The sequence below is a fragment of the Tachypleus tridentatus genome, chromosome 13, assembly GCF_004210375.1.
Source record: "Tachypleus tridentatus isolate NWPU-2018 chromosome 13, ASM421037v1, whole genome shotgun sequence".
In the NCBI taxonomy this organism is placed as follows: domain Eukaryota; kingdom Metazoa; phylum Arthropoda; class Merostomata; order Xiphosura; family Limulidae; genus Tachypleus; species Tachypleus tridentatus.
In genome coordinates, this window is record NC_134837.1 from 89,341,092 (window position 1) to 89,364,653 (window position 23,562).

The 23,562-nt window shown below is 33.8% G+C and overlaps 2 protein-coding genes across 6 annotated transcripts in view; one reads left to right on the plus strand and one right to left on the minus strand.

The window, feature by feature from the left end:
* Positions 1 to 23,562, plus strand: part of LOC143240132 (uncharacterized) — a 134,522-nt gene that overhangs the window by 70,858 nt on the left and 40,102 nt on the right. The window lies entirely within an intron of this gene.
* LOC143240129 (proton channel OtopLc-like) overlaps positions 1 to 23,562 on the minus strand; it is a 67,214-nt gene that overhangs the window by 25,617 nt on the left and 18,035 nt on the right. The window contains exon 1 of one of the 3 annotated variants that reach the window (XM_076482061.1): positions 11,655 to 11,789. The exons of 1 other annotated variant lie outside the window; for it this stretch is intronic. The gene's annotated coding sequence lies outside the window, so the exon portion shown is untranslated. Of the gene's footprint in view, positions 1 to 10,819; positions 10,947 to 11,654; positions 11,790 to 23,562 lie in introns of those variants that run through there. One more of the 3 variants, XM_076482060.1, reaches the window with a different exon arrangement.

The following is a 23,562-nucleotide window of genomic DNA, read 5'->3' on the forward strand; positions in this document are numbered from 1 at the left end:
ATTTTATCATTATTCTATGCAAAATTTATATAGCTTTATAATATACTCTATAATTTTATAACCCATGTATACCATTTTATACAAAAAATAAACAAACGAGTAATAAGAAAAACAATTATTGCCAAATAATAAAGCTATGTAGGGTTTGCTACTGAACTCGAAAAAAAGGAATCAGACAAGATAGGGGTGGAAATAAACATACCACTTGATCGGCTAATGATCACACACCAGACTAAACCATGTTGACTTTACAGGGAGAATAAAATCCTTACATTATTGGCTTCCTAACTGGCAAGACAAACAGAACCAGAATTTCCAATCATAAATGTAGGGCAAGATGGTGATGAAGCTCGACTTGTGATCTGAGGGTCATGGGTTCAAATCCCCATCACACCAAACATGCTCGTCCTTTCAGCCGTAGGAGCATTATAATGTTACAGTCAATCCCACTATTCATTGGTAAAAGAATATTCTAAGAGTTGGCAGTGAGTGGTGATGACTTGTTGCCTTCCCTCTAGTCTTACAATGCTAAATTAGGGATGGCTGGTGCAGACAGCCTTCGTGTAGCTTTGTACAAAATTCATGTAACAAACAAACAAACCATAAAAGTAGTATTCAACACACGGATGGGAAATTGAAAATAATTCAATTCAAGCTTTCAATTTCAGTTTAAAATTTGAAAAAATGATTTCAATTTTCAGTTCAATACCAGTTTTTCATATTTCTTTAAAATGGTTATTAATTTCCTCTGCAGCAGTATGCACCTGTTTGGTAACTTGTGACTTTATTATATATTTGCATTCACACCTATTTTTGAATGATATTTTTTTCATCTCCATATACAAGTGTTTTATTTATTTAATCTTTAAAAATGCCATATTTTGGCAACTTTATCCTTTTTTCTTCTCCTGTCCCATTTCTTCTCTCTTTCTGGGGATGAAGCACTGAGTTTGCCTCCTCCTATTTACTCTTGTTTTTGCTTCTGTTCAATTACAATCTTTATAAATACTCATTTAAGATCAATCTTAATAAAACCAATGTATTTAATGGAAAACCACTCATTCTTTCCGATACTTTTTATTTATTTTTTATTATTTTATTTAAACTCTTTAATATTTTTTAATTTGTACTTTTAGAAGGATATCAAGTTTTTAACAAAATAATAGTAAAAATGGGTTTCTAATGCAATTCCTTTATTACATAAAAATACAAGCATTATATAACAAAAGCTTACAAGTTGAAATTAGAATGAACAACTACAAAATTCTCAATGTTTTGAGGCAACAAATTGTTTCTTTGAGAACTTTAAGTCATTCCAAAAGCATAAAATAACCTTTTTACACTGACTTGTGTCACTGGGACAACAAACGTAACTATAGTCAATTTGTACAAGTCTTCATGTTTTATCTTCATTGAATTTCACCATAAAATTAGACTGTTTCTGCTGGAATTCTTTCAGTATTCACAAAGTCCTTCAGAACCAAAGAAATGGTCTTTTTTGGAGTACTCAAGTTTTTCTTACTTTGTACAGCCACACTAAGCATGTTCTCCATCTTATCCTCTGATGTACTGGATGCCATCTGCTCTTCAGATTCCAAAGTTATTTGAAGTTTAAGTTTGGGATTCATTCCACATAATTTGCTATTAAGCTGGAGTTCACAGTTTTTGCACCTGAGATACATTTGTACAGTACTTATTCACAGTCCTCCATTTAAAGCATTTTTTACTGCAAGTTGCAAAGTGTAAGTAGCACATTAAACAGAAAAAAACACTGTCTAGTTAAATAATCATCTAGTTCGCTTATATCACTTTCATCACTAGCAGTCTCGTTTCCTTCACCGGAAATCAATCCCATAGCTTTAACCATATTTCTAGCATTATCAGTAGTGATAGAATACACTTGATTTACATTTAAGTTGTATGTCGGTAACACATTTATTACTATTTATTTGATGTTTTCACCTGAATGAGCAGAAAATAATTTTATTACAGCTAACGTTCTTATTTGAAGAAAGTATCTATTAATGACTTTGGTAAAAGAGTAGCCCAAGAGGTGGCGGTGGATGGTAATGACTAGCTGCCTTCCCTCTAGTCTTACACTGCTAAAGTAGGGACGGCTAGCATAGATAGCCCTCGAGTAGCTTCGCGCGAAATTTAAAACAAACAATAATGACTTGGTTATTAATAGCTAGCACAGATCTATTCAGACGAGATGCACAATTAATTTTCAGTGAAAACGTTCTGTTTTTCAGCTTTTAACTTATTTACTTCACAATTCCTATAATTTTTTTTATCAACTAATATCGAAATTTTCTTCCGATCCGTTGTTGTGTTAAGCATCTGTTTAAGTGAATCGATTATTTTACATAAGCCACTGTCCTTTACTGCACAAAAAGGTAGGTCTCCTATTTAGGGTTACCAACTCAATCATAGTATTATTAAACGTTTTTATGCCCATTTGGAATATTTATTGTTGCACAAAAACTCGTGAATGGTTTTTCACGCTTGGTTGACGTCACTGTGGTCTTGAGTCTTCTCATTTTGCGGGAGTGATCTTTTCATCGTTGAAGGTTCGCGTCTTTTTACTAGAGTTTTAAATTCTGCTTTATGGTGTCTTTCCAGATGTTTTGCTGTTAGAAGCACAAGGATGCTTCAAAACTATAGTGCAACCACTTACATTACAAATTGCTTTTGCGTGTTCGCGAGAACCAACGATTGTGAAATATGAATATAGTTCGTTACGTTTTGTGACGTCCCATATTTGAAAAGAATGGAATAACGTAAAAAATAGCGACCAAACAAAATATGTAAAGGAAGAGGCTTCTTCGATATGATACAAATGGACTAAGTAATGTTCACTATTTCTCTCTAGCTTCCTCTACAGCAGATGAGCGCTGAAGTGATTATATATAGCCCGGCGCGTAGATTTTACAGTTTGCCGAAAAGAAACAAAATTTCTGAGCGCACCCGGTCATATCTGATCCTGAGCTTCGGCTTGAGGCAAGATAACTTCAAGCCGAAACTCCTGCCACTTTCTCTCTCTCTTTGACAGTTCGGTCGGGTATGGGTGAAGCTTAGTGACGTCAAGTACTCCCCTTAGTTAGGCCCAGTTGGCTCACTCCACAAAATTTCCCTTGATATATCATGGCCTAGTTTGTGTCATATCATACTATAAAAATGTTACAAAGGAACATATTTTAATTATCAGTCGTTTTGTTAGAACACAAAAAAAAAAATCTAACCTGCCAAGTAATTGTGCTTTGTACGAATATATCAATAAGAACGAGTGAAAATGGAGATTTGTTACTTTCGGTTTCCGAAGCAAAAAGACATAAAAACGTAGTGGATTCATTTATGCAGATATAGTGACCATATCAAGATCAAGAATGCTGTCAACATTTAAAAAAAAATTATTATGCTGACAATATGAAGTCGAGTTTTTTGTGGATCCCAAGTCAAAGAAATAAAAAACACGATTGAAGAAGGATGTAGTACCATTTCGACTCTTATACAAATCTATGTTGGTGTTAAGTTAAATATGCTCATTTGTTGAATGAATAAACATATTCATGAAAATTTTCTGTTACGAATCGATGTAATGATATACGTCTTAACCAGCCAACTTTGAATTTCTAAAATCTAACGGACTTTTCCATGAAATAAGATTCTGACATAGATATCAACAAAGATTCCTCAATACTGTTAATAAAGTAATAATGAAATTACTGAACAAATACATGTACACTGCTCTGTGTATGTATATAAACAGTGTATGTGTGTTTTACCCCCTCAGTTTTCTCTAAAAGTGGTTCATTTAATTTATACCACGACAACTAAGAAATATACATATCATTAAAAATAAACCTAGATTACACTTAACTGCCAAAAGTGTTGTTTATCATCCACTGGACCCAGCAGTAATGCATCCCAGTTTTGGGGGGATCACGCTCTCCAAAGGTGCTATTTAGCATCTGAGTTGCGTCTGAGTTTAATATCTCAAAAACAAATATTTCATGTAACTTCATAATTTCTCAAATCTTTATAGTAGGTAATCATTTATAACACACTAAAAGTTCATAATTCCATTGATAGGCTACAGTGAAAAATACTGCCTTTAAAGTTGCATCCGGGTTTTAATAATGCACCATTAATAGGACATTTTATTTTTTCTCTTTATAATGTTTCATCTTGTTCTTCGGATGCTATAAGAATTATTCACATTAATAACAGGTTAATTAATTCAAGATACCAAAGACAACAAATAAGAACAATCTAGAATGATACTGCTGAATCAAACACTTTTACCAGATTCACAGCAATATGAATTTGGTCAAAATGACAGTAACTGAGTATTCATTCATGATCATGGGTAATTTGATAGCCCTTTTTCCATTTCTAATTAGCAAGCCTCCTTTAAGACTGATATATCGCCATCAAAGGAAACCGATTTTAGGTTTAATGAGGTCAAATTCTAATTATATACTGATCTATGATTTAGAAAGGTAAGCAACTGGTCATTCTCTCAACAAGGTCATTTTTATAATCCCCAAAAAGGTTTGAAGACGCCGCTTCCTTCTCGATTTTGTTTCGTGTCGCCACATCTACAAATACAGTCAGTGGTCACTTTCCAGGTAGCAGCAGCCTCATTAAAAAATTAAGAACTTACAACAATGGATGCCGAACAAAGATTTATAAGAATACCATTCCACTTAGAGGTTTAATACAGTAGGACAGATTAAGGGAGGGGGGCTGATGATATCAATATGAACATAGGGAAAAAGACAGATGAATGATATAATGGGAACCCGAACACAAATGAAAGGCCCAGTCTGACTTGAGAATTTAGGTCTATTGGGGAATAACAAATGATCCCCTATCAATGAAAAGTTAGATATTCAAAAGTTTCCCATGAAAAACCGAAATACAAAACTATACTTTTTTTATTGGTTCAAGTTCAAATTTCAGTTTTTTATATAATTTTATTTCCATTTCGAATTTGAATTTAAGTTTTTACATTTTTCTCGATTCGATTTTTTCTGATTTGAATTCATAAAAAACTATCAGTTTATCGATTCGAATTTGATTCAGAGTTCCATCCCTGATTCTAAAGTTAACTAAAGAAAAGATACAATGGTAAAACTGAGATTCTATTCAAACACCAAACTTTTAATAGACAATGTAGGGATGCCAATAATGCAGGGAATTTATTCTTGATGTAAAGTCGAGACAGATTAGTCTACTTTTTAATTGATAGTCAGATCAAGTAATATGTCCACCTTCATCCCCACATAATTTGTTGTTGTTTTTTTTAATTTAGCGAGTTTCTTTCATAATATTTGTTACAACATTGGCTAAGGCGTAGTTGTAAACACTTGAACAAATATGAAAATAAACTAGAGACTACGGAAGTTTGATTAGCCACAAATCGATAACAACGTTCGAACATAACATACAGAATGTAAAGAAGGGAAAGTTTTCTTCTACTATATAGTTGCTATAGGTTTCTTATTTATACCATAACAAATTTACACATATCATAGTGACAGTAAGCTGACGTAACTAGTTTTTAAGAAAAGTAGTGACATCTGTTATGGTGATGGATTTCCTGCACATTATGTCCACAACATGAAAATGTTACATTAAACGAAAGCATCGTATCACACATTAAATTTAGAGCATCACTTATAATTGGATCAGTAGCCATGGTGATCCCTTGCCAACATATCTGTGAAGTTACTTGACTGCACAGCCATGGATCTTTATGTATTTGGCTTTGAAAGCCAAAATATTTCTATACTGGAAAGGCTGTCAATGTATGTGGACTAAGATAAGCCTCGATGTTCCTCCTAGAAACTTTGCAACAAAGGAAACTGTAGAGCTGGGCAACAATGTATGATCGTGGATAAAAGAAAAGCACACTCAACGATGAAAACAAAACCACTGTTTTTCAAAAAGAAATTAGGCTGCTGTAGTACACCTTTGTATGTGTTAAGACGAGGGATTTCTCTTTTTTTTTGCTGGCCCCTCCTTTAAAAATATTTCAGGTTGTAATGATTCTTCCTCCACACAAAGTGATAAAAAATAAGTGTACACACTCTAAAATATTCATTGTTACAACAGTTTTATGATCATGCGATCTACCTAAATTACCATCATCGATATGTTGAATAAATTAAACAGATTCTCCATCCAGTAGTCTCTTTGTATCCAACATTGCAAATGGTATGGCACCACGCTGATCTAGTGGTCCTTTTCATTTATTACTTTCACGAAATGTCGGTGAGGAAAATTTCCTGTTACAAACTATGTCATTAATGAGTACCATAAGATCTGGAGTTTCTTCGTTATTCTCCCCTTTTCTTTCATTGGTGACATTGGCGCTGTATTTCAGCTGATGGAACTATTGCAATTTTTGTACAAGATATAATAATTTCCTAGGGTAATGAGCTGCCCTCTTCATCACTTGCTTAACTTATCTCATCGTCCATGACATCGCATTCATCATGAATTTCGTCATTGGTATCATATCTATCATTCGCATCAGTAAATTCAAAGTCCTCATCCTCAATTTTTCCATATCAAGGACGAGATTATCTCCATGGATGCATTACCCATTAGCGATTGCCATGGATGCATTGCCCATTAGCGATTGCCATACTGTATGCATTAGTGTTCTGAACTTCAGGTTCGATTTGATCTACATGCTCATCCTCTAGTTCGGCTTTGCCTTCATGTCAAACTTCAATTTGAGATCCGTTTTCTGCAACTCTTTATGAGTTTCCATCAAATCTGGCTGCATTTACGCCACTGCAACTGATGGGAAGTTGGAGTATTCTTTGACATGATCTTTTCCATTTTTATCAATAATTATGTTTTTATGCCCAGTAAAAGATGTCTTGAAGAACTTGTTACATTTTTCATGAGCATTCATGAAAACTTCTTGCTGTTCACGATTGAATATTTACAATACTGGGACATCAAATCTTAAACTTCCCATTGCATCCAACACTGCAAATAACAGTGTTGGAGATATAACACTATTTCCCATATTCATATATCTAAAAACATGGGCGACTGCACAAGCATAATGAGCATCAATAAAACTATTACCATTCTGCGTATATATATATACATGTGTGTGTGTATTGCACAACTTTTATTGGACTTGTTTCTTTCAGTTGTAATATTCCAACAATAAGATCGTACATTTGTTACGCCATTGTAATATTACTTTGGATAATTAAATTCTTGATATGCGGAAAATCTTTATGCAACTGTATAAGTAAAGCTTCCCAAACTGAGAGTCCACCAAAATAATCCTGCTTCGAATCCCCACTAGATATGTGATCATTATACACATCATCAAAGTTAGCCTGCTGCACTTGCAACAGTTGCACCTGAATTCACAGTTAGAAGCATTTATACTTTTATGCTCTATGTTTTTCTCACGATAACGTAATGGGTTGAACTTCATCTTGTAATCCATTAAACAGTTCGTCGTATCATACTTTTTCTTACAAAGCATTGTTTGCTTTATCTTTGAAATTCCCACCCGTTGAGTACATGAATCCGATGCTCCACGTATAACTTAATTTTCTGATGAATATTCTCAAGTATATTATATGGTGATGATCTGTAAGAAAATTTTCTTTAAAATCATCTATGAAAGCAAAGAGAATTTAATAGGTACGACAAAGATTATTTTGGCGAACAGTATTTTTATGCAAGGCATGATTCATATACTGGGAATCATATTCTGCGCTATCACCACTACAATGTACTGCTTCATTATCCGAATGACGTTTCAAAAGTTGATTTACAGTCAGCATTTTGTTTCTTTACTCATCCTGTATATTTCGATTGACTGTATCAATGACAGAAACCAGACAATCAAACGAATCATTTACCAAACTCCGAGCTACATAGTCCCCAGCAGTCAAAGCTTTCATACTATTGAAAGCCAAAGCATTTACCAATTAAAAAAAAAACGTTCTCCTACAAATTGTCCCATTAAGTTTTCCACATATGATCTACATCAATTCTGGAATCCGTTTTCGTGTGGTTTTTGTCAGAGTGATCTATGTACTTCCGATTTCAACGCTACGTTCATCCCATGAAAGTAATTGTGTATTTGATGGGGACAATATGAACCTGACTGCAGCTGACATAAGAGATCTTTTTGACTTGTACCAAATCTTGCTCAGATGCCAACATGATATAATGCTTTCACACAGTTGTGTACATTTTTCTCCCTGGTGGTTTCTCGTCTGGCAATGTGTCTTTATATAGCGCTTCTACTTGTCTCAGTTGGAAATGGTGATATGACAAAACCATCAACACTTTTTTTTTATTGAGCCCTATTCATTGTGTTTTGCATTCTATAAATGTCATTACACAGGTTTAAGCTGGACATCACCTCACTTTTCCCAGAGCTTCTTTGATAATCGATCAGCACCATGTCCATAAATTGATTTGGATATGCTAAGAAAATTTCGCAAACATTTGCAAATACTACAGAAACAAAGGAAACCAACTGCGTATAACATGGTATATATTTTAACGATATAGCTTCACCAGGTGTCTTGTTGAACTTCGCTGTTTGTATTCACAGCAAATGCTATCCGTATGTCACTCAATTTTTGAATCTCATACATTTGTGGCTTGCATGAACAAGTCTTGGTTCCCTCTATCACAAAATCTGGAATATAAATTGTCTTCTTGCCTTTGAAACATGCTGGTGATACGTTTTGCGTTTAATTTTCTCTTCTACTCCACATATGGCACGTTTCCATTGATACTATATAAAAAGTTTGCCAATATTCTATAAAAAAAGAAAACAAAATGTGACAAATAAATACAAATAACCAATTATTTAACAGTGATATGTTTGCAGATTCACACAGCTAGAAACCGGGTTTTGATACCTGTTGGTTACAGCAACAGAATCGTCAAGTTTAAACTTTCTATACTAAAATTAAAACAATGTCCTAAATGCTCATCACATAAGAGCCCAAGTGTTTAAAGGCTTTTAGAACCAGAAAACTCAAGGGAAAATATAGCCAGATAAAGCTAATGTAATATACAGCAATATTAATTGAAACAGTCGCGTGAAGTTTTACAGTGTACACAGAAATGAAATAGAAGTCCAGTACAGGGGATAAAAGGAGATATGTCATGGAATTAGTTCATACCGATTTGGTATCGGCATCCATTTAGAAATATCCAAGTTCAAAGGCTGCCATCCTTATTTCAGAATGGCTGAACAGCTAAAAGATCCAGCTATCCATAAATAATGGTATTGACCGTCACGGTTAGAATGATACCACAGCTGAAAGTGTTGAGCCTGTTCAGCAACATATCAAGGCTTGAGCTCTGATCTTTCTATTTTGCAGCCCGGCGCGTTAACCACGAAGCTGCACCCAGGTTTAACAGATAGCAATTTAGTAATGATTATTCTAAACGTATTTACCACTGAAATAACGAATAACTAAGTCCAGGTGGTACTTCACGAGTTAAAACTAATAAACAAATTTAACACAATGTTATAGCTAACACAGAAATCTTAAAGAAAACCAGCAAAAAACGTGAAACCAAAGCGGTGTAAAACATAACATTTTTCAATTTCAGCAAATGCAGAAACACTTCTGCCTGTACTAATGATATTAGAGGCAATATTAGGTGGTGGCATAATTTCACATACCAAATTATCAATATAACGTACATTATTATAGTACAGTTGTAAGGTGTTTATTATTCTGCTAAATTATGAAACAGATTTAAACATCAAGGGGGTAGAGAAGCGTGCATATTCGGAGTATGAACAGTAGCACAATTTGAACATTACTACAATTTTCGTTATTGTAAAACCATGATATATATTAACAAAATTAAAAAACATAATTGCTTAATATCTAGAACTTGGTAAGAGGCATCACAAACGTTACTCCAAAACAAGTGTATGTTATACTTGAAAAAAAAAAGTATTTGGCTCAAAGAATTGTATTGGTAAAAAAAGATCCATCTGATAATAAATAAATTTGGCAAACAATAAACACTCTGGCCCAAAATTGTATGTCGAAAACAAAAATAGATTAAATACTAATAATGTTTGGTTAATATTTTGGATTAAACGTTTTCTCACAAAGACTTTTTTTGTATACCATGTATGTTTGGCAAATAGATACTTTTCGGTTAGAATTTACATTACTAATCAATATAATATATATATAGTAGCAAGCTTAAATTTCACCTGCTCTAATATTCAAAATCCATGTCATCGTCTGGAACTTATACAAAATTTCGAAACTATTCAATATATATTAAACCTTCTTGTTGATGAGTAGACATATTTACTTAAAAACTAATTCTATTACATAAGACATGTTATGTACACTGACTTGAAAATGCCCCCCCCAGACGCTCAGCGGTGTGTCTGCGGACTTACAACTCTAAAATCCGGGTTTCGATAACCGTGGTGGGCAGAGCACAGATAGCCATTGTGTAGCTTTGTGCTTAATTCAAAACAACAACAACGACTTGAAAATATGTTATTTGTTTTTCGGAAACTGTTACTTGTTAAATTATAATTAGCTGTCACTAAATTAATCTTCACAGGGAACTACTCTTACACTCAATGTCAGGATGATAGTTTTTTCTTTAGACGTCTCTTATCTTACTTAACTACTGTAGCACTACCTCAAAATAGGTCAACAATAATAGCAAACTTATTCATAATTGTAAATACTCTCCGTTTTTGGCCTTATGCACGAGAAAAAGCAAAAAACAAAAAAACAAACAACAACGAAAACTATTATCTTACGTTTGAAGCCCTTTTCGTTTCAGAACACCACAATCATCCAAACGTTTCGTTTACTTTAGTATAGCTGACTCGAACATTCATTTCCCAGGAAACAGGTTGTGGAAATCCTAATTATTTTTTAAAGGTTCGATGCTAGTGTTGTATGACGTACATCCTTATTCACATTAATGGCTTAAAAGAGTGTACACACTTTTAATCTATACCACACGCTAAGTGATAGTAAGACTTAATAATTTTGACCTACTAATACGATAAAGTCCTTTGTATTGGTAACCAAACTATTGTAACAAGTTTAGTTAAACCATATACATTATACATCAAGGCTTCCAAGCAGTGAGTAAAAAATAATTAAAGCTTATAATGTCTGTGGTACATACGGAATTTAAAGCGTGCTTAAATAACGTGTATTTATTACCAACAGAACTTTCAGGAAAAGAACACAAGTCCAGACAAGTTCACAAAAAAATTGTTCCCTCACAAATTTTGAAAATTTTATATAAAACTACTTGGAATATTTTCTTCAGCATGATAGTCCCAACTAAAATTAATCAGACTGTATGAAGAAAAGCGACTGCGAGTCAAGACCGTATTGGATGTTAAGAGATTCATAAAATACACTTGCCTGTGTTAGTTATTACAATTTATCTCAGACAAGTCTCCGATTTACTATGTTAAGTATTACGATTTCAAATAATCACAACTTTTAATATTAATTTATAAGTTAATTGAATGTCGATACACATCAAATTTATGATATTTGTCTACGAACATTTGTCATTCTTAACACAAATATACTTTAATATACAAACAACAAACATGATGACGAGAAACCCACTTGAAATAAAAATGTATCTCAGAACGGCTGGTACTGGTATTAACACTTTTATTGATGAGAAGAGAACAACGTTTCGCCCTTCCAAAGTCATCTTCAAGTTAAGAAAGAGAGAGTTTGAATGTGACCGTTGACGGTCACATGTCTCAGAGACGAGAGTATAAACGGGTAGGGGGCGTTACAGGTGGATGTTAGGTTATTAATTAGTATAGGTTTATATAAATATATTACTTTACATTGGTTTAATTTTGATTTTAGTCGCTGCATTAGTAGTGCTTCTTTGATTTTGCGTTTGTTTATATTTGTTTCCCTACATAATGTCTTTTTGTTTTCTATGTTTATGTTGTGTTTATTTAATTTGCAGTTTTTAAAAACGTGTGGAGGTGTTTTTTTATGTTCGTTGAATCTAGTTTCCATTTTTCTTCTTGATTCTCCAATATAAAAGTCGTGGCAGTTGTTGCATTGTATTTTATAAATTATCACGGTGTTGTGTTTGTCAGTGTATTTTTTATATAGTTACTAGTTTTTGCCAAATGTTGGTTATTTTTCTGCTGATGTCGAGAATATATGGTATGCAGCAGTATAAGGTTTTGTAGTTGGTTGTATTTTGGGATTTATTGTTGTTGGTCTAGGTGTGTGCATATAATTTTTTCCACGGTTTCTTGAGGAAATTTGTTGATGTTGATGAAGTGTTGCTTTATTTTGTTGATTTCATCATTAATTTTATCAGGTGAACATAGTTTTGTGGCTGTGTTTATTTGGGGTCTTAATATGTCGAGTTTTTGGTTTGTTTCATGTGCTGAGTCCCTAGGAATGTATAATCCAGTATGGGTGATTTTTCTGTGGATTTCCGTTTTGAATTGTGTATCAGTTCTAGTGATTTTGATGTTTAATAAATGCTATTTGGTTAGTGTTTTCCTGTTCACAGGTGAACTTAATGGTAGGGTTATCGAGTTAACGTGATTGAAAAAACTGTGTGTTCTGTAGATGTGAATCCAACAATTGTCTCATCAACATACCTGTACCAGTATAGTAGTGGTGTAAAGCTGAACTGATCGCTTGTGATTTAATTGTGTCATAAAAATGTTGGCTAGAATTGGTGACACGGGATTCCCCATATTTAGGCCATTTAATTGCTAGTAGTTTTGATTATTGAACAAAAAGTTAGTTCTGGTGGTAGTTAATTCTATAAGGGTTGCTAATTGGTTGCTGGGGATGTGTATCAATGGGTTGGGGTCTTGGATATAAAGTTCTAAAGCTATCTTGCAGGCTTCAGTTATTAGGACTTCTGTGAAGAGGGAGATTACATCAAAACTGGCCATTAAGGCTTTATGATTTAGTTGATTACGAATAGATTTAAAATTAAAAGATTCTTTGAAAAAGAAGTCAGCTGATGTTACGTATTTAGAAAATGCCCACGCTATATATTTACCGAGGTTGTAGTTAAATGATTCATAGGTCGACATTATGGGTCGTAGTGGACAATCATGTTTGTGAGGTTTGGGGATGCCGTATAGTTGTGGTGTGCGTGAGTCGGTTTTTTGTAGGTAAGAATAAACTACTAAACAAATATCCAACAAAAACACGTGAAAACCAGTTGAACGAAATGCTTACACAAATGAAAAAAACAAACAACACAATCACAGAAAACATTTATTCTTACCAACGAAAGAACGGCTCACGCACACCACAACTATACAGCAACCCTAAACCTCACAAACCTGATTGTCCACTACGACCCATAATGTCGACCTATGATAATTTAACTACAACGTCAGTAAATATATAACGTGGGCATTTTCGAAATATGTAACATTAGCCGTCTCCTTTTTCAAAGACTCTTTTAACTTTAAATATATTCTTAATCAACTAAATCATAAAGCCTTAATAAGGCCAGTTTTGCCTCCTGCAATCCCGTACCCGTTATACTCTCGTCCCTAAGACGTGTCCATCAACGGTCACATTCAAACTCTTTCTTGACATGAAGATAACCTAGGAAGGACGAAACGTTGTTCTCTCCTTATCAATAACAGTGTTAATACTCATACAAACCGTTCTGAGATACAAACTACAATACAATTTGTAATAACAGTTATTACAAATACTTATTAAAAATAATGATTTATATACAAAAGTTTTAGAAACTTAAGAATAGTGAGTGTTGTATTTAGTTTGGAACTGAATGTTTTATTAACGGGTCACGGTGAGCGAGTTAATTCCAAGTTGATACATATGTACACTTTACACGTGAGTTTTTTCCGCTGAAATTGTTTGTTTGTTTTCAATTTCGCGCAAAGCTACTCGAGGGCTATCTGCACTAGCCGTTCCTAATTTAGCAGAGTAAGACTAGAGAGAAAGCAGCTAGTCATCACCACCTACCGCCAACTCTTGGGCTACTCTTTTACTAACGAATAGTGGGATTGACAGTCACATTATAACGCCCTCACGGCTAAATGGGCGAGCATGTTTGGCGCGATTGGGATGCGAACTCGCGACCCTCGGATTACGAGTCGCAAGCCTTAACCCACCTGGCCATGCCGGGCCCTCCGCTGAAATTAAACGATGTCTTCGTAGAAATACTAACGTCCGAAGTTAATTTACTGAAGGTAAAGAGTTAGTAATGTTCGAAATGTACACAAATTTCTGATCAGGTATCTGTAGTTTTTCGATTAATAATCGTTTACCACAGTTATAAATTCGAAGGTTTATAATATACAGACTGTGGCAAACCAACAATATATACCGTCTCTCCGCGTGTCGCGATGGCTACCTTTTATGATCAGTAGGTGAGGTTCTCGAAATTTCGGTTTTGACAATAATACGATAATACACTAGTATTTTACGTACACACTTCTTATGCTGTTGATCCTTACGCTCTAAAATCTTCTATAAATTCAGAAAATATCAGAACTTTCGCAATACACATTTAACAGTATGAGCTATACGCATTTCTAATCAAATATTTAACTGAAAGAAACATCAATGTTAAAATAAATATACATTAGTATATCCCTTACACCTACGAAACATTTCTGAAGCAGTAAGTCCAAGTTCTTACTATATGCAATCTATAATTTCCATACATATCATATGAAATCCTCTGAATTTCTCTCTGCAAAAAGTTTCGCATAAAAAATTAAAAATAACATGCAAATTCATAATTAGATTATTTAAATTGCTGTCAGTCTGCAGAAGATATAAATGATGTGATTTTTACGTTATATTGATTATCTTAGATATCAAAATATGTCCCACGAGTTTTACACTAAGGTTCTTCTATCAACCGCATATATAAGTTCAAACACTCAAACTTATATGTATGTGCAAAATACTGATTCTGCAATGTGACAGGTCAAAGGGCGAGATTTATAAATGCAAAAATGCATTCATAACACTTTTAACCTATAGAACAACAAGTAAAATGTGGATTTTTCTGATATTTCGGCCTAGTTCAGGTTATCGATATAAAACCATTTCCTTGACTGAAAGTTCAATAACATTCGTCACCAAGTCATAAGTCATTTGTCATAAGTTTGTTTCTTGCTAAGCACAAAGCAACACAATAAACTATTTGTGATGTGCTCACCGCGAGTTTCGAGACCATATTTTCAGTGTAATAAACCCTCAGACTTACCACTAACAGATCAAGAGGGAGGGGAGACCTGTAACACAAAGTGTTGTTAACTCCAGCCCAAAATACGTGAAAACGTGCACTAAATTTGTTAACTTGTAAGTCAGGGTAGGAGCACGGTTTGAAATACAGTGACCCTGGAGCTTCAAGGAATAAAAACTATTATACCAGATTCGGGTTCAGAAGCCTTGAACTTTTACACTCCATCACGTCTAAGACACCTTCTGGGCACTTCTTATTCCCCTCTTGGTTACGAAGACTATTCCACATAGACAAAGACACTTTCCAAGTCATCTCAAATCCGAATGCTAAGTTTGGTCCTGACTAGCTCCAAAACTGCAAAGTTCGAGGGAAACAGACAAATTCTCACAGAAAGGACTCAAACTGGTGAAAACGCTTAGTTATTCAACAGTAAATAACCTATACAGAGTACGTGTAAAGCTTTGAAAATGAAGATTTTATAGTCTATGATATGGAACACCTTACAAAATGTAAGATATCTAGGATTATCATTTTATACATATATGTTCATATTGAAGAACTTGAAGCTTTACCAATTTTTATAGCTCTGGAGGTACACAGTAGGTTATCTGCGCTGTCCATCATGGAGAACCAAAACCCGGATATCACCGTAATTTTGCAAATTTACCATTGATCCAGTGGGGAACAAAGTAATGGAGTGATGGGGAAGGAGAACATGTATTTAATATTAAAAAAATATTCAACACAAAAACTGAAAATTGTACTAAATCTATTAATGAGATATCAGCTTTGCTTTCTTCTTAGAAAATTGCTTGCAAAGTTTGTAAAATAAAACAAATTCAGTTTTGCTCAAACAGTTTGAGATAAAATGTTGAAGAAAATTAAGTAACAGAAAGTTCCAGTTCACAAGTGTTAATTTACTGCCTTTGTGAATTACCAGTAAACTGAATATTGTTTTTTTTTTTTTACTTTTGCGAAAACCTACACGAGGGCTATCTGCGCTAGCCATCACTAATTTAGCAGTGAAAGATTTGATTCAAGGCAGCTAGTCATCATCATTCACAGCCAACTTTTAAGCCACTCTTTTATCAACGAATAATGGGATTGACCATAATATTGTAACGTCCATGTTTCGGTAACACGGGGAACAGAACCCATGACCCTCAAGTTGGGAGTCGAGCATCCTAACCATCTCGCCATACCAGGCCTGAATTTTGATGATTTATATTTTTGCTATTCACAATAGTTATGGAGAAATTAAATTATTAAATATTTTAACATAAGCTAAACAGATATTTAACTGTAGAAGCCTATGGCTATAATCTATGTTTTTTTATCAAGGCCCACTTTTAGTTTTCTTTGTAGACAAAAGCCATTAGCAACACTAATAATTTAATAAGTTTTCCTTGTGAAGAAGCCATGATTAGAGTAGGCTGGGATCTTCAGCTCATCTCAAGATAAATAAATATGCTGACTGTAGTCATTACTTTCAACTTCTATGTACAGGGTATATAATATTAAACATCTCTCAAACTTAGAAAGAAAGAAAAACAGAACATGTTTACATATACTCTCTTTCTCTACACGCACATATATGTACGTACAAAAGCTACGTTTTGACACAAATGTTTATGAGTTATGCAATACTCTTAAAACACTGGTACCATTATGATATGTATATACCAAACACTCATAAGTGGATAAACAGTTGAGAGCCACATGTAATATTGCTTCATGGGCCTCATGAGGTTAGGTTATGCTACTCGTAGTTTATCCATACAAATAATAAACTTACGTAGATAGCAATAAATCTGAAAACAATAAAGTAACGTGATAAAAATTATTGTGTTATGTGTTCAACGTTACATAAAAATTGTTTTTGTGATTTGATGTATTTATGAAGAAATTTAATTTGTTATGTGCGAAATGGGAAGTTCATCATATATATATTTATATATTTGTTACAAACACCTAAAGTATTTATTTCAGAATGTTTTTGTTGTTAAGCACAAACACAATATGCTATTATGCAGTGACAACATTCCAGGATTCGAACATTATAATTTTAAGCCCTGACGTTTACCGCCGAGCCACCAAAGAGCCTAAATTCTTTGTAAATTCAAATAAAAAAAAAGCAAAATATATTAAAACAGTTGTTTATTTGTTTTTTTTTAATTTCGCACAAAGCTACTCGAGGGCTATCTGTGCTAGCCGTCCCTAATTTAGCAGTGTAAGACTAGATGGAAGGCAGCTAGTCATCACCACCCACCGCCACCTCTTGGGCTACTCTTTTACCAACGAATAGTGGGATTGACTGTAACATTATAACGTCCCCACGGCTGAAAGAGCGAGCATGTTTGGCGCGATCGGGATTCGAACCCGCGACCCTCAAATTACTAGTCGAACGCCTTAACCGACCTGGCCATGCCGGGCATATTAAAACAAAATACAACATGTAATGGTTCTATAAATTATGAACTATATATTGACAACTTTTATATACTGTCAATTTTTGGCTCAAAGATACACAGAAGTAGAAAAAAATCTTCCATTATACAGCATCAACACAGCTAATTTCTTTAATTATCACGGAATCATGGTAACGTACAGACAATTTTGTAGTTGCTATGGTAATACAAAAGGAAAAAAATCATCCATCATAAACTGATGTACAATATTTATTTGATGTTCTTTACAAACACTGGATTCACATCTAAATCCTTGAAATGACGAAACAGGCAATATTTTCAAGGAATATTAATTAAGTTATACCACTGGAGAATAATTATTTGTGCCAATGATTAGAATAAAAACAATTCTGGCATTATTATTTAATAAAGTTGTTAAGAAATCTTTATAATAATAAAGAACTAGCAAGCTCGATATGGGGACAACAAATGTTTATAAAGTATTTAAAACTACTAAATACATGAACATATTTGTCACTCTTTCCAAATGTTACCATTTTTATGACGCAAAAAACAACAACAAAGAAAACAAATCAGCGATGCGCGGCTGCCATCTGTTGTTAGCGTTCGTTAATAAAAATTGTAAAGTGTTAAAAGCAACACAAACAAGAGAAATAGTGTTAGCATTGTAATATGTCGCACTAGTAGTATGTAATGCTCAGGTGTATTTACCTTCATTATAACTGTGAGGTAGCACGCACAGTTATGTGCGTGTGTATGTATCATAGAATGCATCGTAGGCTTTATAGTTGTTACCTGCTCTCCTATCATCATTCACAAATATAGACAGGCTGTTCTGAGAAGTCTGTATTATGTTATTGTAGCAATAACGTATTAACATTCACCAATAAATGTGTGTTTCATTCTTAAATTATCCAATGATAAAAACAAATTTTCATGGAAAATATCAGTTTCAAAAGTTGAGGTAGCGAGAGCTCTGTTACACTTATTAATATGTAGTTACAACAGTAGAGTCGCTGCATTTTAAAGGTTATACATATAACATCAATGGATAATTTAAGAATGATAAGCAGAAACTTATATATTGGTAAATGGTAATACTTTATTGTTACAGTAACATAATACAGACTTCTTAGAACAGCCTATCTATATTTGTGAATGAATAGAGGAAAGCAGCTAATAACCATAGAGCTTTCTATATATTCAATGATCGTACTTAACACAATGTCAAAAATATATAAGTATGATAATTATAACAATAAATGATCTAATAAGTTTACGACAGGAACTGCATCACATGACACGTTTGACTGTTTTTCGTAAGCAAAATGCAGTGTTAATGTAAATATATACAGATATAATGTTATAAATTACAACTTATAACACTATATACGTCCGGGACTTTATTGAATTGTCCGGTATGAAATATAAACTAAGTGGTTCATATGAATATTTTGTATTATGTACTGAAACGATTTAGCCAAAAAGTTTCTGCTAGTATTGTCCAGCTCATAAATTTAATAAAACCTCTAAAAGAAAATTTTTTACATAAAGGTAAGTTAATAAATATTCTTAATTAATATTAAATACAACAGTATTATAAACAAATACAAAGAACGTAGACATTTTTCCAGAACGAGAAGAGTATTGTGAAACTGTGAAGTGAATAAAAACAACTTGTAACTCCATATAAATATGCTGAAATAATACGTAAAAAATTATGTTTCTCATAATAATTATATATATATATAAGTACATACATAAAAACTATATAAGTATATACAAATTATTATAATTTTATTTTCTATGAATAATACGGCGAGTGGTGCTTTACATGGAAGGAAAATGGAGCAACGCTACTATTTATAGCGGTGCTACGTACAGCTCTGTATATATATATGTATATACGTTTCACAATTATAACATTTTCGACACTTCTATAACGTTTTATGTTAGTGATTATAAATATGTATAACTTAGTTAATTAGATGAAAATAAAATATTTGTTGGAATGTCTGTTATTAAGCGTGTTTAGACAGTGAATCTTTTCAGTCTGAGATCTTCAAGACAAAGAAAGGGTTATAAAAAATGTCAAAACAGTACGGAAACAGAATACATACTTATCCAGTATCACGGACGACGGTTTGTACTGTGTCAATTTATGCCGTACAAGTGGGTGAAGAGCTTTACCTTATAAAAATATTTTTCTTAGTTCTGTTGTGTTTCCATTTGATACCCCTTAATCTGATTACTTCTAACCGTGTAACCCACTTTCCTCATTTAAGCAGAACATACGTGTGAAAAAAACTAATCAATATAACATTCATACAGCATAATTAATTAACGTAAAAATCTTCCCTTTTTTAATCAAGTGCTTCATATTTCACTTACTTCTGTTTGTTTGTTTTTTTGGATTTCGCGCAAAGCTACTCGAGGGTTATCTGCGCTAGCCGTCCCTAATTTAGCAGTGTAAGACTAGAGGGAAAGTAGCTAGTTATCACCATCAACCGCCAACTCTTGAGCTACTCTTTTACCAACGAATAGTGGGATTGACCGTCACATTACAACGCCCCCACGACCCTCGAAATACGAGTCGAGTCCACTCTTGCTTTCACCTCAAAATTAATTAACATCAAGAAGATTTAAGAGTTCGGCTTATTGATACGTCAGTCAAAAAGACTGCCACAGCTTGTGAACAAGAAGGAACTGAGTACTGCCAAAATGTGGGTTTGGTGAGAGATGAATCAACATCTTATAAACCTGAATAAAAATATTTGGTTCTTGTTTCTCAAAAGCTTCACTTTCTGCCATTTTTCGCAGTAGCTTTAAGTTAAAAACTTTGTTCAGGATTAAAGTTAAGACCAAATTTATAGTTATGGATGTCAATGTTAACAACAGGCATGCTACATTCGGAGTACAGAAAGTCAATTACAAAGACGCTTTCACGAACATTTCGTTCAACAACTTCAGCATATATCTACGCGCACACGTTTCGTAATGGTCCAGTTTCATCCACTGAGTTTCCAGATATCTCTTCACAGTTTACAGTAGTTTTTCATTGTGTTTGTGCTTTTGAAAATTTTCGTATTGTATAATTATACAATGTTTGTTCTTCAAAGATTTCTTAGAGAAACTCAAGCTACAAACTAACAAAATTACAAATGGCTTAACTTTATTCTCTCGGTCAGATAAACTAAATCACTCATGCAACAGTTAATCAGGATGACAACCTACATTCAATTTTAAAGCGAATAAATGGACAACAGTGAACTTAGTTGAAATTCAGCCCTAGAATCCTGGAATGAAGTACTTTCAAACTAGTTGCAAAACATACTCAGTGTTTCAGATATTTTTTTTTCTTTTACTACAGTTTACAAAATTATCAGTTTGCTTTTGTTTTCAGTTCAGAATAGTTAATATTGGAGCTTTACTGAGAAATATGCACTTTTCAGCTTGTTAATTCAGTAATCCAGTTATGACTTGGCTTTTAATTAGTTATCTAAAAGACGGAAAAGGGAATGAAATACTTGTGACGAAATATCGTTAATAGCGAGGATAACTGACTGACGAATCAAATAATTCTAACTATTATGCTATCCTGTAACCTTATCGAGCATTAACCATAAACATATTATCAATTTCAAATACTTTTATAAACATTACTCACAACACACAGTGTCATTTCAAAACATTACAAGGAACTTGGTTCATCGTATCCATTATAATTTTAAATACTTTACATAACATTATCTATCACACTCATCATTACTTTCACAGAACACTGTCCGTCCTAAATGTTATCAGGTGTTGAAAATGTACTTTTGGTATCTCTGTTTTGTGAACCTCGTAATATTTAGTTCATAAATCAAAATAAATATTGTATGCTTTATAATGCAATAAAATGATTCACTGATTATATTTCTTTCACAATTTGATTCAAGCTACTCAAATTTAAAGAATCTGTTAGAATCCACCGACATTTCATATTAAATGCAGTGAAACGAAAATAATATGGTAGTGGAAAATTCTGTACATTTCTGATATAACTTTTATCTCAAAAGGTTTTCGGTGTGTTTGGTGAATTATTTCACATGTCTAATTCTGATGATGATGTTAAGTGTTTTTAATGATATTTTAACCCTACAGAATGTTACAATATATATTGTATAGAGGTTGAGTACATTATACTAAAACAATCATAAAGCTTCACCACGTTGTTACAGTTCATTTCACCACATCAGGTCATGCTCTAACAACTGTTCATCTTGACAATAAAACTGCAGTGTAGTTTCAAGAGGCTCCAGTGTAAGGCTGTCATGTCTAAAGTACACCACTATATTCTGTAGGCTTTTCATAATCCATACACTGCATTAGAACAGTTGTTTCCTAGCGCCCAAAATAGGCATATCAATAGGTGGTCTGGCTAAGGTGCAGCTACTTCAGGCTTCTTTCTGTCCTATGACTTGTTCAAAGTTACCACTTCGAACCTGTTTTATCCATTAGGGAGTAGATGTCACTAACAAAATGGCGCCTCTTTACTTTGCTTGGCTGTTTCTCCTTGAACATACTTATGATTTGCCAGTACCATTATAGGATATGACTTTTCACGTAAATCATCCACATATATAAGAAAATTCTCTTAAAGATTTTTCTAACAAGCGTTTACTAAGTCTGATGGATACTACAGTTCTCCAATGGGTCAAAATGTCAGTACAACCAAGCTGTGATAGTATCCCAGTCACTAAGTTGTTCATTTTTCAAGTATAATGAACTGTCAAAACTCAACATCAGGCATTTTTCATCTGCTCTTGAGTCCAATCTTCCAAGCACTGGCCTGCCTAACGATTTTAAGGAAGCTCTCAACGTTTTTAAATGACTGCACCCTGGAATATCAGAAGAAAAATCTACTTCACATCACTTACAGAAACCCCATAGTTATGGAAACAAGACATTTCCAACGCTATCTCAGGCAACACCAGTTTCAGACGCCCACTGTGTCAGACCCAGAGGATATAGCTAGTGCTCACATTTAGATGAGCCTTTTACTCCTGATCCTGAGCAGAAAAACGATGAGATAAGGAGATTGTTTTCCAACTCTGAATGGCCCAAAAGTTATTCATGATCAAAGATATCCTAGCAGCATGCATTCATTTTGAAGCAAAGCTCTAGCCTACTCCAGGTTACCTTCAACGCCCAGTACTCATTGTCTCACCTGGCAGTAAGATAGTTCTAGTCATCAACACTTTCAGTTTCCTTTTGTTAGTCATAAGTGACAATGACCAGTGCTGGGACTGGAATGATTTTACTGGTGACGTACTAGGTGTTGTATACAAAACTCTCCACTTAACTCTCAAGATTTCTAACCTAAAATTCACTATTTTGACCATGCCTTCTGTGAGTCAAGAGTAATGTTCTAGGGTAGAACACTTCAGTAACCCTTGATGTTTCCAGCTCGCAGTGTTTATTTCTGAATTTGAGGCTAATTATAAGTAGCAGACACTGCTTTTTACAGCATTAGCAAAAGGCCTACGTATGGCATATCACTTCTAAGCTTCGCTATTCGCCCGAATTGTAGTGCACACTCAGCTTCAAACTTCTCCCCTTGTACAAAACTCCTCCGTCTGAAAATACCATTTCAAAGTTTTTTCAACGTAGAAAATTTCTGCTACGCAAGATTATAAAAAAGAGAAGAGTACACCTGTTAAAAACCAAATCTTATAGACATCAGAACTTCACGGTACTACTTTACCCTGTAGATTTTCAGTTATCACTGATATACCTATCCCGTAGTAATCACAAATAGCAGTAGGAACGGCCATAATATATATCATGAGTTAGAATCGAAAACCTGACTTGACTGAGTTGAAAA